This window comes from Pinus tabuliformis, chromosome J (assembly GCF_031772625.1).
Source record: "Pinus tabuliformis cultivar Carrire ecotype Pingquan chromosome J, CPIR1, whole genome shotgun sequence".
Lineage (NCBI taxonomy): Eukaryota > Viridiplantae > Streptophyta > Pinopsida > Pinales > Pinaceae > Pinus > Pinus tabuliformis.
The window spans coordinates 1,087,540,692-1,087,558,066 of record NC_142295.1 but is presented as its reverse complement, the minus strand read 5'-3'; the positions used below and the strand labels follow the sequence as shown (position 1 = coordinate 1,087,558,066).

Below are 17,375 nucleotides of genomic sequence, written 5' to 3'. Positions count from 1 at the left end.
CACCACAAAGAAGCTAGCAATCCTGATATACAAATCGAACCAACCATCCTATCAAGAAATCCATATAGTTCTCAATCTATAGCTTTGATAACCCAAAACTCAAATCTTTTATATTCAATATGCACAGAAATTTTCACATTAATATGTCTGGATCTCATTCTAAGATCTTTACAGATATGATACAGAGGTAAACCAGATTTTTCATACTATGACAAGCGATATTAGCAAGTCTTGGAGTCTCTCTTATGTAATGTCTCCTCCTTATTCGATAGAGTTGATGCTGTATGAGCATCGACTGCACTGAAGGGATCATCCAATAGATAAATGTCAGCATCGTTATATACTGCTCTAGCCAACTGAATCCTTTGTTTTTGTCCTCCACTCATATTCAATCCTCTCTCCCCAATCTCTGTCATATCTCCATGAGCAAAACTCCCTATATCCTTGTCTAACGCACAAGCTTTTATTGCCTTCTTGTATTGAATTTTGTCCATTGGTTTCTCATAGAGTATGTTATCTCTGACAATACCACTCTAAATCCAAGCTGTTTGTGCCACGTAGGCAACATTGCCATGTACTTCAACCTACACGTAGTCCAATCAAAAAGTTTATGGAAGAATTTATGTACATAGAAAGCAAAAAAGTTGCATCTACAATCTTGTTGAACTATGAAATGGTTACTTTTGCTCAAGAAGAGTAGTTAATGTTCAACTTACATCTCCTGAAATTTTTGGGATTTCTCCAAGAATTGTATATATCAGAGCAGATTTCCCTGATCCCACTGAGCCACAAATTGCTACCTTTTCTCCAGTTTTCATGTGCAGATGATGTGACTTTGACGTTTGGACAGTGGATTGGGATCATCTATGGCAAGTCAATCTATTCACTTTGACTAATGTATCATTGTACTTATGGATTTATCTCTCTCTGAACATTTGATATTATCAAGAAGAAAAGATCTGTGGGTTTTCCACCTTGTGGGGTTTTGCCCTGGCTTTAAGCCTTTGAACTTTGATGTTCTTTCATTAGTTACTGTCATATGATAATGGTTAATTTGATTGCTAATGAATTAATGGAATTAATAATGAGCTAATGGATTAATGAAGTAACTGCCCTAAGCAAAGAACATGTTAACTCAAAAATTAACAGCAATTCATTTATGGTGTTTGCCTATAAAAAGACATTTAACAAGTTCTTGGCTTCCCACTCAATAACTGAATTATAACATGAGGCAGAAATTGTTTCAGCTGTGAAATGTGAATGTTGCGTGATCCTGCATGGTCATGCCCTTACTTCAAGCTTCAAATTGGATCCATAGACATTGTCTCCTAATACTTTGATAGCAATACTAGTCTTTTTGGTATGTGTTGTATTGGATGTTCAAAGCTCTGCAATCCACCTGATGTAGAGAAGTAACAACCTGCGAAGGAAAATGCAACAACCGATATTACATTAGAGGCTCTATAGCCAACATTCAGCTACACTTTCATGTGCCAGATAGCTAAAAAACAGATAAGCTCTAATTTAGCAGTCCTATATTACCTCGGGTATATCCTTGTCTAACGCACAAGCTTTTATTGCCTTCTTGTATTGAATTTTGTCCATTGGTTTCTCATAGAGTATGTTATCTCTGACAATACCACTCTAAATCCAAGCTGTTTGTGCCACGTAGGCAACATTGCAATGTACTTCAACCTACACGTAGTCCAATCAAAAAGTTTATGGAAGAATTTATGTACATAGAAAGCAAAAAAGTTGCATCTACAATCTTGTTGAACTATGAAATGGTTACTTTTGCTCAAGAAGAGTAGTTAATGTTCAACTTACATCTCCTGAAATTTTTGGGATTTCTCCAAGAATTGTATATATCAGAGCAGATTTCCCTGATCCCACTGAGCCACAAATTGCTACCTTTTCTCCAGTTTTAATGTGCAGATGATGTGACTTTGACGTTTGGACAGTGGATTGGGATCATCTATGGCAAGTCAATCTATTCACTTTGACTAATGTATCATTGTACTTATGGATTTATCTCTCTCTGAACATTTGATATTATCAAGAAGAAAAGATCTGTGGGTTTTCCACCTTGTGGGGTTTTGCCCTGGCTTTAAGCCTTTGAACTTTGATGTTCTTTCATTAGTTACTGTCATATGATAATGGTTAATGTGATTGCTAATGAATTAATGGAATTAATAATGAGCTAATGGATTAATGAAGTAACTGACCTAAGCAAAGAACATGTTAACTCAAAAATTAACAGCAATTCATTTATGGCGTTTGCCTATAAAAAGACATTTAACAAGTTCTTGGCTTCCCACTCAATAACTGAATTATAACATGAGGCAGAAATTGTTTCAGCTATGAAATGTGAATGTTGTGTGATCCTGCATGGTCATGCCCTTACTTCAAGCTTCAAATTGGATCCATAGACATTGTCTCCTAATACTTTGACAGCAATACTAGTCTTTTTGGTATGTGTTGTATTGGATGTTCAAAGCTCTGCAATCCACCTGATGTAGAGAAGTAACAACCTGCGAAGGAAAATGCAACAACCGATATTACATTAGAGGCTCTATAGCCAACATTCAGCTACACTTTCATGTGCCAGATAGCTAAAAAACAGATAAGCTCTAATTTAGCAGTCCTATATTACCTCGGGGAAATGGAGCAAAAGATTTTCCACATCCTTCTTTCAGGACATTTGGCTCATCAGATAGTACAAGGTAATCATCAGCTGCAGTGCCCCAAAAGAAAGGCACTGAATCATCAGTATCCTAGCAAAACAAATAGTTATTGGTCAAAAGTCAAGAAACCCACAATTTCAAGGAATGCTTAATATTTTATATGGGAACAAAATATGTTCAAATAAATACTCAGGGCACCATTCTGTTATTGGGAAATTGGAAGTGCAGCCTATGATAGATCATATGAGCAGAATTTTCGGGGTAACAGGTGCCAGTAGCCCATATGATTATAAATAACTAATCTTCCCCCTTCCCTCTCCCAAAACAAATAATTAGAGAAACGTTATGGGAAAAGAACTTAAATTTATTTCAACGAAGTAGGAATCTGGGAAAATCTTGGGAAATTGCTTTAGCACGTTTGCAAAGGAATACAAACTATCAGACTGGAATCTTAAAAGTTTTCGGCAAAGAGATATATTTACAAGCCAAACTCCTATATCATGTACCCTATTAGAAAAGCAAGTTGAAAATTATTTCCAAGACTCAAGACCAGATCTCAAGAATTTAGAGCAATCCATTAAAACAGAAGGTCGGGCTGAAAGATTGGGATCCGATTTAAATCACTGTTCTGTTTCAAGTAAGTGGTAGTCTTATTTTCCTGCATCAGTGGGACAGCTTGCGTCGATTCAGCTAATTCTTCTGCTCAATATCTATCTATGAACATTTAATGACTAGGAGAAACCTGAAAGAGTGATAACGAGAAAACATTACGCAATGTAGAATGACTTAAAAAAATTGTTGTTATTATTAATCTGTATTCTACAAGCAAGCAATTAACACGTATTACTTGAGCTCGAACCATAGTTGACATGTCTTTATCCCGACATCTGAGTTAATGTTAAACGGGGTAATTTCTAACTACAAGAAAACATGAGAATGATACACAGGAACTAGAGTATCAAATTTTTTAATATATAAAATTTTTAAAAATAAATATTATAAAATAAAAAACTAATTATCATTTTTCAAAATAAATTTGAAATTAAATTGTACCATTAGATCTCCTCACACTTTGAACATAGTGTTACATAACAAAACATAGTGTTACATAACAAAAGGTTTAATATCATAATCAATAGCAACCCAATTTTATCGAGTATCTAGAAATGTATTTGGATCTACCTTGGTTGACAAAATTATTCAAAAGACAAAATACGTACTGCCATACATTAATTATTTTATATATATCTGTGCTCTCTGGCCCATGCAGGTTAAAAAAAAGACAAATATATTGAGTTTGCAACCTGGATTTCTATTTTCCCAAATAATTAACTCATTTTTATCATAAATTTTATACTTAAAGACATGGCACCAACTGTTTCTATGGTCATAAATCTGGGGCGCATTATCAAAACCTTCTGAAATTGAATTAAGCAAGTCGGAAGCTTACACAGGCCACTGGCGTTGAGGAGAAAATCCAAGTAGCTAAACTTAAAAACTGAAAACAGAATCAGCAAAAAGGCACCTATCTGCTATCTCTGAAGTATATCTAATGACTCCACATCTCTGGCGTATTAACAGTCGCAGCCACCTGCTTCACCAGATCTTTCAGGTATCTATGCACAAAACTTATTCTAAGAGTAGTTTGTCCATCTGCTGGTCAGATGATCCAGATCTGCAATAATTTTACAAGATACCAGCAATGACACTCTCATTTTCAACCTGAAAACCACGTACGCACGTCAGAGACTGTACACAAACAAAGAAAGGCAGAGGAAGGAATCAAGGAGATTTAGTTTGCAGATACCTTAAATGTTGTGCCGCAGAGCTCCTCCTCCATGGCTGGAACGGCTGTCACTTTATTTTTAGGATGCTCGTAGCTTCGCAGACTCAGAGCGCTCGAGAAGAAACAACCTGATTAAAAAAAGAGGAGTGAGGGGAGTATTTACACAGGATATGGATGATCTTTCTTCTCTGCGATCTGGTCTGGTTGTGCCGCTGCGGCCGACCACTAGAAAGGGCTTGCGCTAATCTAAAGTTCGAAATTGTGCTGTTATGATCACGGAGTGTCTCTTTGTGATGCAGTTACATGAAGGGAAAGCAACGGGCGCAGCGAGTCCCAACCGGTCACCAACCCATTCAAATCAACGGCTGAGGATAATCTAGTCGTCTAACAAAGATCTAACGGCGTAAAGTGATGACAGAGAGGCAGTTGGGAGAATTGATCTCAGAGGGAAATGCCTTACGGCGTAATAAGATCATGATTTTCTTCGAGATTGAAGCATACTCTACTGAATTTGTACTTTTGTAATCCTAGAGTATATTTAGTTGAAAGGAAGCAAATCAATATTGCTGACTTCATCAGGAGAACTTCTCATATCTAGTATTTCTATCTTTATGGTTGAGTTTTGTTTATGAATTCGTAGTAATATTTCTTATATTGTGTTATGTATGAAATATGAGCTCTAGTTTGACGTTATTGCACTTTTGTAAAATGTCCTAGCTGTGATTCCTTATTGAGTACATGAACAATTGATATATGCGATATAGTTTCCACAATTATTTTGCCTAACTATTTAGTCAAAATAATTATCAATAACGATTTCTTCTCTTATAGCAATTGAATGATCTTTATTACCTGTTGCTCTAAGATATCTTTGTAGATCGCATGAGTTAAGTTATTTCCAGGTATATATTAAGATAAATGTTAAAATAGATAGAAGCATGTGTTTGATTGTTTAATTAGATCATTTTAAGTTAAGGCATTTCCCCATTATACCTTATATCAAACCAACATCATCATCATATCAATTCTTGATGGGAAACTGGTCCCATTATCCCCAGTGGAAGCCACCATACCAAACGGAAAATGACATGCTTCCAAGGTCCAGACTAGGTGGTTATCCCCCATGTTGTTGCAATGGAATTCCAGGGCTTCAACATTTTGGTGCTAGAAGGAGGGCCATGATTGTGAATGGCAAAGAGAACTGATCATAAATTGTTGGGAACAGGATCCCCCAAGGACAATTTTGGGTCAAGTTTTGTAATAAAGTTGTAAAGTCTCTGCATTTTGTGGTCATGGAGTGCAAAGGTGTCATGAGTCATAAAGGGTTGTCCACCCTTATTTTGTAAAGTGTAAAGTTGCCTGTAAATATCTACCCATGGTCAGTGGACCATGGGATTGTATAAAAAGGGCTAAGTAAGTAGGCTTTAAGTAGTTTAGAGAAGCAATAAGTATTGAGCGATAAAGAGGAAGTCTTTAGAAGTCTAAGTTTTGGGTCGTAGTGTAGGTAGAGGCTCTGCAACTGAGTGCACAGAGGCCTAGGGTGGAAGTCCGCAGCTGAGTGCGCGAACCCCTACAACTGTGTGCGTAGGGCGGATAGAGTCTGTAATCATATGAAGGTATCAATAAAGAGAAACATTCTACAAATTTTGTGTCTTTGTTTCCTATTAACGCATATTGTCATATTGTATATGAATTTCATTTACAATGCTTATGTAATGTGTGAATGTATGTAATTACATTGGTTAATTGAACACAAGAAAGAATATTTGTTTACACGGTGCTAACCGTGATCGCTTAATAAGATAAGTAAGACACTTAGGTTAATTTGGGAATTTACACAATACGCTGCCCTCGTAGCGTGAAAGTACCTGAACCGAAGGTTAGGGCTGCACGAAGGTCAATTGTTCCCCTTCACGGAGGTACCGAAGTGCAGAACAAAGGGCTAGACAGACAGGGCCCTAGGACTTGGGGACCTACGTGAAGGCAGGAACAAAAGGAATAAACTGACATCATGACCATCTCAGGGTGCAGAAACTTGGTTCCAACATCCCCCCATATTGCTTCAGGTGAGACTTCTGTCTGAGCTCCACGGGGTGATGCCGAAAGGGCCAGTAGTGTAGGGATTTGTTTGGATAACTAACGCTGAACTTGGGTCAGGCCCCACGCAACCAAAAAATGGTTCTGTTGCCGGGACCAGAATCTGCATAAGAGATGTGTGATGTCGTATCACTAGAATCCAACTAAGAAAGAGATCAGAGACTGGTTGGATAGGAAGATCCACGAATTCACAGCGCAGGAGAATAGAAACCCGCAACTGACAAAGTAAAAGTTGTTGGACAGGTACCTATATACAGAGATCCACGAGATATTTTTCTGTTATTTTCCAGTTGAGCTATACGAGTGGATCACGAAGCTAGCAGATAGCCAAGGAAGGTGGAGATTTGACGGTCTTATTTTCTGGACCCCGAAGTTAGTACATAGATTGGAAGCATCTGAGGATAAGATCACACGCACTGTCAATCATTGGCTCGATCGCATCATAGGAGGATTTGTGACTGAATTCGCAGTTGATACCTCAGTTAGCTACAGCGAGGTGGAGCGACGCTTTTTCAAAGGTCCACGAGGTAAGTACTTGAAGTCTTTGAATACCTGGATTAAGATGTTATTGTGTGAAAAATGGGTTATGCAGCTACCTTGATGTTCGGAGCTACACAAAGTGGAAAAACTTACAGGAACAAAGGGAGAAAGGGTCCTGAATATAGTCCATTAATTTCACCTCCATTGGGTGATGAAGAGGGAGTAGCGCAGGCTTCTCCACGAAGTGCTATTCAGTTAATAAGTCAAGGATTCCCACGACTGCCACCTCCAGCCACACCACCTCCAACTTCACCACCATCACCTGTGTTGGGTCCCTATAATACTAGTGATTACCCCATTACTATTGTAGTTATACCCCCTATTTATATTGTTGTGCCCCTATTACCCCCATATTGTTATTTCTGTGCCCCATAGAATCCCTCTATTGTTATTTTTGTGGCTTTATATTATTATTGTTAGGTCGGCTGGATTATATTGTGACTCCTTAGACTCCTATATATAGAAAGGAGGTTTTGTCATTTGTATCATCCAAGAATTGTTCATTTATGTAATGTAAAGGAGGTTGCCCCCTCGAAGAGGCTGAATTCTAAGGCGTGGATCTCTCTTTTCTATCTTTTTGTGAGCTGGTTTCATAACATTTGGTATCAGAGCTTTGGATTCTAGGGTTTCGCTGCTCCAAACAGGTCATCGTGGCATTTTCGCTATAACTTTTTTTCTGTGACGTTTCAGAAGTCGCAAAAAAAAACCCATTTGAGAAGACATCGTGCTGAACCTTGGGTCCGAATTTCAGAGCTTTTTGCGCGATATTTGCGGAGATATGATCTGAGGAAGTTGGTCTTTTTGCAGACTCCTGAATTACATTCAAAACAGGTGACCTGGGGAAAATCGTCATAACTTTCTCTCTGGGGATCGGATTGAAGTTTCGTAAGAAGTTACAGAAAGAGGACGGACTGTAGTTTCTTGTGGGTGTTTTTCAGATCCAAAGGTCGAAACAGTGACTCGTGGCACGTCGTACAAGTTCGCTCTACTGAACTAGTCTATAATCAAGTCACTGTGGGAGATTTCGCATAACTCTTCCTTGGAGAATCCAATTTGGGTCAGACTTGTGGCATTGGAAAGAGGACACAGAGGGCTACTACAGGTCACAAATTCAGAACTAGATAATCAGAGAGTACAGAGATACATCAGAGGCAATATCGAGCTCCTACAAAGTGAAAAAAGGTGTGTAGATTTTCTTAAATTTTTGCTTAAGCTTGGTTTGAAAATTTATTTTGAAGGAATTCAAAGGGCATAGTAGAGAATTATTATCGGTAACTGATGCCCCGAGGAAAGAAAATGCAAACACCTAGTAAGGAACCTGAAAGCTCTAGCATGACTCATGAAGAAGAGGAAGAAATGCAACATGATATATCAAAATTACAAGACCAAGTGCAACAACTGTCCCTTACACAAAAAGGAACAGAATCTAAGATGGATGGTTTAAAGAAAGGTGTAGAAGCTAAGATGGACTGTTTAAAGAAAGGCGTAGAAGCTAAGATGATTGAAGTGGAAGCTAAGATGGATGATTTGAAGATAGATTTGAAGATAGATATGGAAGAATTGAAGAAGTTGCTACAAGAAAGGGTCACTAATGGTGAAAAGAAAACTCATGATGAGAACAAAAGAAATGTTAATCATGATTCCATAGACTCTAATGTTGGATCGAAGACTCACCATGTTCCAAAAATAGATATGAGGAAGTTTGATGGCAAGGATCCCGCCACATGGATATTACAGATGGAGCAATTCTTCGATCTCAATAATGTGCAAAACACACAAAAGGTACGTATGGCAACTTTATATTTGGAACCAAATCAGTTTGTATGGTATCAATGGCTTTGTTCTCGTAAACAATTTATCACTTGGGCAATTTTTACGGAAGAATTGATAGCACATTATGAGGATACAAAAAGCAACACTTTTTTTAGCCAATTGATAAGTCTCAAACAAAAGGGTTCAATAATGGAGCACATTGAGGAGTTCCAAAAATTGAACATAAGGGTAAAAGATATTCCAGAGGAGCATAGGATTGATGTGTTCATAGGGTCTTTAAAGGATAATATCCAACATGATGTGCGCCTTTGGGAACCTGATTCATTAGAGAAGGCATTCAGGTTAGCAAGAAAAATGGAAAGCAAAATTATGGCAACTAGGAAGCATACCATTCACAACTATAAAGACGGAAGTGTTGTTGCCCATAGTCTTCCACAACCTACAAGGTTGACACCACAACAATTGGAAGAAAAAAGAGCAAAAGGGCTTTGTTACAATTGTGATAGCAAATACACAAAAGGTCATAAGTGTGCTGAGAAGAAATTATTCTACATAGATTGTGAAGAGGAAGAAGAAAAGGAGCAAGAAAGGTCAAAAGAAGAGGATATATTCCAGGAACAAAGCCTAGATGAAGAACAAATAAATCCGACCATATCTTGTAATGCATTGGCGGAATTACCACTCCTCAAACCATCAAGATAGAAGGACAAATCAAGAAGAAAAAGGTAATAGTGTTGATTGATTCAGGAAGCACCCACAATTTTATTCATTGTAGGGTAGCAAAAGAATTGAATTGCTTCCTATATCCAGCACCAGAGTGTCAAGTGATGATTGCAAATGGAGGAACAATAAATTGTTCTGGAAAGTGCCATAATATCAAGCTATCCATGGGAGAATATGTATTGACTAGCCCAATGCTTTCCATTCCAATGGGAGGTGCTGATGTTGTACTAGGAGTCCAATGGCTACAATCCTTGGGTACAATAGCTTTTAATTTTCAAGAACTTTTCATGAAATTTTCTGTGGAAGGAAAGGAAGTTGAATTAAGGGGTATTGCAGGGAAACCAGGAAAGATAATCAGCTCTAATGGCATGACAAAGCTTCTAAAAAAGGAGCAAAGAGGTGTAATTGCACAATTATGTTCGCTAGATGTTTCCACATTGGAATCATCTATTTCTCCAGATCTCCAAAAAGTCCTGGACAATCATTCCAAGGTATTTGAGACTCCCAAAGGTCTCCCACCTATGCGTGATCATGATCATGCTATTCATCTGATTCCAGGAAGTGTTCCTCCAAACATCAGGCCGTACAGATATCCATATGTCCAAAAAAGTGAAATTGAACGTATGGTTGCAGAAATGCTAGAGGCTGGTATAATTCAACCGAGTCAAAGTTCTTTCTCAGCTCCAGTAGTATTGGTGCACAAGAAGGATGGATCATGGCGCATGTGTCCAGATTATAGGGAGCTCAACAAGCTCACTATTAAAGATAAGTTCCCCATTCCTGTTATTGATGAATTACTGGATGAATTGCATGGATCAATTTACTTCACCAAGTTGGATCTTCGTTCGGGATATCATCAAATCAGAATGAAGATTGAAGACATTCCAAAAACGGCATTTAGAACTCATGAGGGTCATTATGAATTTTTGGTCATGCCTTTTGGCCTTACCAATGCACCTTCAACATTTCAAGGTTTGATGAATTCAATTTTCAAACCATTCCTTAGAAAATTTGTGTTAGTATTTTTTGATGATATACTAATCTACAGCAAGTCTTGGAAGGATCATGTTGAACATGTTGACAGGGTGCTACAACTATTGGAGGAGAAACAATTATATGCAAAAAGATCCAAATGTTTCTTTGGAGTCCAGGAGGTGGAATATTTGGGTCATATTGTATCTCATGAAGGAGTTAAGGTAGACCCTAGCAAAATTAAAGCCATTAAGGAATGGAAAATCCCCACATCCATAAAGCATCTGCGAGGATTTCTTGGGTTGACAGGGTATTATCGCAAGTTTGTTAAGAATTATGGGAGAATAGCAGCACCTCTAACAACATTATTGAAGAAAGATTCATTTTCATGGACTTCGGAAGCAACAAAGGCCTTTGAACATCTTAAAGAGGCAATGTGCCAAGCACCGGTCTTAGCTACACCGGACTTCACAAAAACCTTTATTGTGGAATGTGATGCTTCAGGAAATGGAATTGGTGTTGTTCTAATGCAAGATGAAAGACCCATTGCTTTTGAAAGTCGTCCAATCAAGGGAAAGTTTTTAAGCAAAGCTATTTATGAGAAGGAAATGTTGGCAATACTCCATGCACTTAAGAAATGGCGACCCTACCTAATGGGAAGACACTTCAAGGTAAAAACGGATCATGATAGCCTTAAATACTTTTTAGAACAAAGATTATCCTCTGAAGAGCAACAAAAGTGGGTCACAAAGATGTTGGGTTATGACTTTGAAATCATCTACAAAAAAGGGAAGCAAAATGTGGTGGCAGATGCACTCTCAAGAAAGGATGAGGATGTGGAAGCATTGTTGTGTGCCATTTCTATTATCCAACCAGATTGGATAAACGAAGCAAGGGAGGAATGGAAGAATGACGAAGAAGTGTGGGCACTTATTCGAAAGCTACAACAAGATTCCAGTACTTCTGATACATTTAGCTGGCAAAATGATTCGTTATGGTACAAAGATCGCTTATACCTCTGTAAGAATTCCCAGCTAAAACAAAAGATTCTTATGGAATTGCACACTTCTCCCTTAGGAGGGCACTCAGGATTTTTAAAAACTTACCACAGGGTTAAGAAGGAATTTTTTTGGGATGGCCTTAAATCAGATATTCAAAAGTTTGTGGCGGAATGTTTGGTTTGCCAACAAAATAAAGTTGAAACAATTAAGACACCAGGTCTATTACAACCTTTATCCATTCCAAGCCAACGTTGGGAGGAGGTTTCAATGGATTTTATCACAGGTTTACCCAAGTCTGAGGGAAAGAGTGTCATCATGGTGGTAGTTGACAGACTTACCAAGTATGCACACTTTTGTGCATTATCACATCCATTTAAAGCCAGTACAGTTTCTACTGCATTTATGGAAACAGTTCAAAAGCTACATGGAAACCCAAAGATTATTGTAAGTGACAGAGATCCCATTTTCACTGGAAATTTTTGGACAGAATTATTTTCTTGTCTTGGTACTCAGTTAGCTCATAGCTCATCTTATCATCCTCAATCTGATGGGCAAACTGAGATAGTAAACAAATGTTTGGAAGGATATCTTCGTTGCTTTGTATCTGATAAACAGACACAATGGGTCAAATGGTTGCCTCTGGCTGAATGGTGGTATAACACTTCCTTCCATACAGCAACAAAAATGACCCCATTTATGGCACTTTATGGGTATCAACCACCATCCATCACATCATATTTAAGAGAAAATTCTAAGGTTCAGGCAGTGGAACATCACATCGAACATCAACAACAAGTCCTCCAACTCTTAAAGGATAACCTCGTGTTGGCACAAAATAGAATGAAACAACAGGCAGATCAACATCGCAGTGAAAGAAGTTTTGATGTAGGTGATTGGGTATTCCTACGGCTACAACCATATAAGCAAATGTCCCTAAAGCAAGCTAAGAAGGATAATAAATTATCACCAAAGTATTATGGTCCGTACAAGGTGTTGGAAAAGATTGGTACTATGGCATACAAATTGGAGCTTCCTGCAGCTTCTCGATTGCACCCAGTTTTCCATGTTTCATGTTTAAAGAAGGTTATAGGTGACAAGCTCCCAATTCAAACAATATTGCCAGAACTTGACGAGGAAGGAAAAATTATATTGGAACCGGAAGCAGTCACAGAAACAAGAACTCGACAGCTACGAAATCGATCAATTTCAGAGTATCTTATCAAGTGGAAGAACTTATCTGCTGAAGATTCCACATGGGAGGATGAGAATTTTATGCAGAAGTATCCAGAACTACTCAAGCGTTGAGGACAACACTTTTTTGAAGGAGAGGGGCATGTTGGGTCCCTATAATACTAGTGATTACCCCATTACTATTGTAGTTATACCCCTTATTTATATTGTTGTGCCCCTATTACCCCCATATTGTTATTTCTGTGCCCCATAGAATCCCTCTATTGTTATTTTTGTGGCTTTATATTATTATTGTTAGGTCGGCTGGATTATATTGTGACTCCTTAGACTCCTATATATAGAAAGGAGGTTTTGTCATTTGTATCATCCAAGAATTGTTCATTTATGTAATGTAAAGGAGGTTGCCCCCTCGAAGAGGCTGAATTCTAAGGCGTGGATCTCTCTTTTCTATCTTTTTGTGAGCTGGTTTCATAACAACCTGCGACTTCCCCGTACCACCTCCACCTCCACCGCAGTTCAGCATGGCAAATTAAGTGAAGCTGCCTTTGTTTAAAGGCTTGGGAAATGAGGACCTGGACTAGTTCTAGTTCGTTGTGAAAGCTGTATGGGAAGCTCAGGGTGACACGGATGATCACACGAAGAAGGCAACATTGGTTAGTGCTTTGGAGGATCGTGTGCTAACCTCGTACATTAAATACTCTAATGATAACACAAACACTGGGGTGGCGGATATCGAGAATGATCTGAATAAAGAATTCAGTAGGCCTAAATCCGAGGCACAGTCGATTGTTGGGTTTAAGGAAATCACGATGAAACCAGGCAAGACACCTTGGGAATTAGATCAGAGGTTGAAGTGTAAAATCTGCGAAGCTAATATGAAATTAATAGATGGACAACACCGCGAGTTGTTCGTGGCTTCGCTCCTGCGACACCTAGGGTTTGCGCTGTCACAACAGAAGATAACGACTCAGGCAGAGGCCTTGGAGATTTCAATGAGATTGCATGAAACACTGATGCAGGATCCAAATCTAGGGGTTCATGAGATCCATGCGTAGTTGCAAAATCTTTGTATTGAAATGCAAAGTTTGAAGCAGGACAGAACAGTTCGACCGGAGGTGCACGAAGAGGTATGGTGACTGAAATGTAAAGGTCAGGGGCATGACAAGGACCATTGCCCGGTCTTTACGAACTATATTGCAGGAGGAGGACTAATGCCTTTGAGGAAGGTAGCTCAAGCAAGACCAAGCACGAGGCCTAAATTATGGTGCGCTATATGTCAGGTAGCAGGAAAACATATGACGGATAATCGTCATTTGCTGCAGAAGTTTGTAAAAACACCACAATAACTACTCTGCAACTTCTATAGGTCGGTAGGGAATGATTAGCGCAATTGCAGAAGCTATGAATTGATGATGGATAGAACACCCTCCTATAGGGTTCAGGCAGAAACGTGACCCCTTGACTAGAGCACGGGGACGGCGCGAATATGATTTCAGGGGTGCGAAAGAGGCCGAGGCAGAGGAGGACATGGCATTGATCGGGGACAGCTAATATGCTACAATTGTGGAGGACCGGGACACTACGCCCGCGATTTCACTAACACAACACGTCCGTCGTGCAAATATTGCTCTCTCTTTGATCATAAAACGGAGGGTTGTTCTATGTTGATAGCAAGGATATGCGACAAAGGGGCGCTACCACCTCAGCTGACTCAGAACCTGCAGATGATGAGGTCTGAGCCTCGCAACAAGGAACCGAATGTGAATATAGTGCTCCGAAGTGGAACTGCAACAGGGGATGATAAGGAGAAACAACCTGAAGACAACGCATGGGTTCGCAAAGCTCTGGCGAAGGAGGTTGAATTTGATTTGGAGCGCGCACGCGAAACATTCATGGAAGCAAAGAAGAACTTCGTTGAGGCTTCCACCTCAGGGAGCAAGGATAAGCCGGATTGGGAAATGGACCCTTCTAAGCTTACGACCTTTTTAGAGACCTACACGAAGTTGATGTGCAATAGCAAGGCCGTGAAGGGATTACAGGAGATTATAAATAGATGCGTCGAAAACACCCTAGGTGAACCATGCGTGGTACGAAAGATTGGTAAGCATAAAACAAGGACAGGATGAGAGATGACACTGACTGCACAAATATGAGAGTATGAAATGGATCAGGTTATTTTGGATCTGAGGTTAGACGCGAACATCCTACCAAAGCAGACTTGGGAATGGACGGGAAGACCCGCACTGTAGTGGTCTCCAATTCAGTTAAGGATGGCATATCAGCAATAGATCATCCCCATGGGGCGGATGCAATGGGTGATTATAGATATTGAAGGCGCGAGCACATTGGCTGACTTTGAAGTAATAGAAATTGTGGATGACAGCAACCCCTACCCTTTGCTCCTTGGGATCAATTGAGATAGTGATATGAACGGGGTAATCAAACTAAAGAAGCGAAAGCTGATATTTGAGAAGAAATCACTCCGCGTAATAGTGCCCCTATATCTTGCTGAAGGATTGCACTATACTGAACCAATACACAATTATGAGATCGATGACGATTTGGACGATATATATAAGATAATAGCGCGAGACCAAGATTGGGTGAATCCAACAATGGATGGATGAATTAGAGCGCTGACAAAATCGGTTACATGAAGTAACCATGCTAAGTTGTAACATGATGACCCGGTTGTTGTGATGTGTGACATCAGAGGTAAGAAATTTTCCCTCTTATAATGGCCTGAATGATGTAGTTGTATTTTTGGACGCATTTGAGAGGGAGGTACTAGAAGAGCAGCGATTCCAGGGTTTGGACTGGGCACTATGCGCTACACCCGCAAGGTGGTGGGTTACGCACAAGGGTAGCTTCGATGATTGGCACGAGTGTAGGAGCATGATGAGAACATGCTTTGGGAAGCCAATATTACGAATAACAAACAAGTATGACGGGAAGGATGATATGCGCGCACATTTGGCCAAATGGGTCGAGGCTTATGGAGTGAAGCCCCAAACTGAATGGGTGCACTTGTTTTGTCACACCTTGGATGTCATCCCAATGAACTGGTACTTGGAAACAGAGCTCTGCCATGGTATAGGTGAATGGGATATTTTGAGTGAAGGATTCATAATGACATTCATCTTTGAAGACAAGTTTGACTGTATTGACGAGGCACTAAAAGAAGTGAAAGCGACAATCTTTAGGATACTGCAGGATCCTTTGGACCTGGCTCAACCCGATTGGACTACTGAGCTGAGTCATGTGCTAGAATGCTATAACGTAACTGTTGAAGAAGAAGATGACGATCTGCGAAAGATTAACATCCTTGAAATAGAAGGTCACCGCGAGGCCGAAGGACCACAGATTGAGAATCCTGATATGAACGCACCACCGAAAACGAAACAGGTAAATATTGGTATGGAGGCAAAACCCAAATTCATGAAGATTGGAGATTACTGGGATGACGCGATGGTGGATAAGGTTGCTGAATTGCTCCACGAATACCAGGATATGTTCCCTACCAAGTTTACGGATTTAAAAGGGATAATCGGAGACCTGGGTGTTATGAAGATCATGTTGAAGCCCGACGCGAGGTCGGTTAAGCAAAGACCTTACTATCTCAATCCAAAGTATAAGGAGAAGGTCCACTTAGAGCTAGGCAAGATGCTCGCAGCAGGCATTATTGAGCCCGTAAAAGAATCTGATTGGGTAAGCCCAATGGTGGTACAGGAAAAGAAGCAGAAGGATGAAATAAGGATATGCGTAGATCTCAGGAAGTTTAATGACACTTGTGTACATGATCCTTTCCCAACTCCGTTCACTGATGAAGTTTTGGACAATGTAGGTGGCCAGGAAGCATATTCCTTTTAGATCGAAGTAAGAGGATATGAGCAAGACGACCTTCATGACTGAGTGGGGATATTTTTAGTACGTTGTAATGCCTTTCGGATTGAAGAATGCGGTTGCAATTTTTTTGCACATAGTCATTGCAGTGTTCAAGGAATTTATTCACAAGTTTATGGAAGTGTACTTTGATGACTAGACTGTGTTTGGGCTGGTGAAAAGCCATGTGGAAAGTTTTCACCTGATGCTAGATACTTGTCGAAGATACCAGATCGCGCTTAATCTGAAGAAATGCCTGTTTTGTGTTCCTTTTGGGACCCTGCTGGGTCATATGGTTTTTAGACAAGGACTGATGGTAGATCCCGCAAAGATCGCAGTGATAATTAATTTAGAAGAGCCTAGGAGTGTGAAACAACTGTGCGCTATGCTAGGGCATACTGGATATTACAAAAAGTTTATCAAGGACTATGCCCAGATCACCACGCCTGTGGAGAAGTTGTTGAAAAAGGATGTCACATTTTGCTGGAATGAGGACTGTAAGAAAATATTGGATGTATTGAAAGAAAAGATGGTCACCGCACCGATTTTAGTCTTCCTGGATTGGAAGAAGGAGTTGTGTGTACATGTTGACGCGTCACATATAGTGCTGGGAGCAATACTGACACAGGCTAGTGGAGGAGACTTGGATCATTCTATAGCATTCGCAAGCATAAGGTTATCCAAGGCGGAGAAGAACTATTCCACCACCGAGCACGTAGGGTTAGC

At 39.7% G+C, this 17,375-nt stretch overlaps 2 long non-coding RNA genes across 2 annotated transcripts; both read right to left on the bottom strand.

The window, feature by feature from the left end:
• Nucleotides 1-382: 382 nt before the first annotated feature.
• On the bottom strand, nt 383-782 carry LOC149230791 (uncharacterized). Its single transcript, XR_016247396.1, has 2 exons — nt 717-782; nt 383-584 (listed from the first exon to the last, which is right to left on the bottom strand). It is a non-coding gene; the product is annotated as an uncharacterized LOC149230791 (long non-coding RNA).
• A 1,661-nt stretch (nt 783-2,443) lies between these two features.
• LOC149230790 (uncharacterized) lies at nt 2,444-4,869 on the bottom strand. The gene is made up of 3 exons (XR_016248024.1): nt 4,492-4,869; nt 2,654-4,406; nt 2,444-2,531 (listed from the first exon to the last, which is right to left on the bottom strand). It is a non-coding gene; the product is annotated as an uncharacterized LOC149230790 (long non-coding RNA).
• Between the last annotated feature and the right edge of the window lie 12,506 nt (nt 4,870-17,375).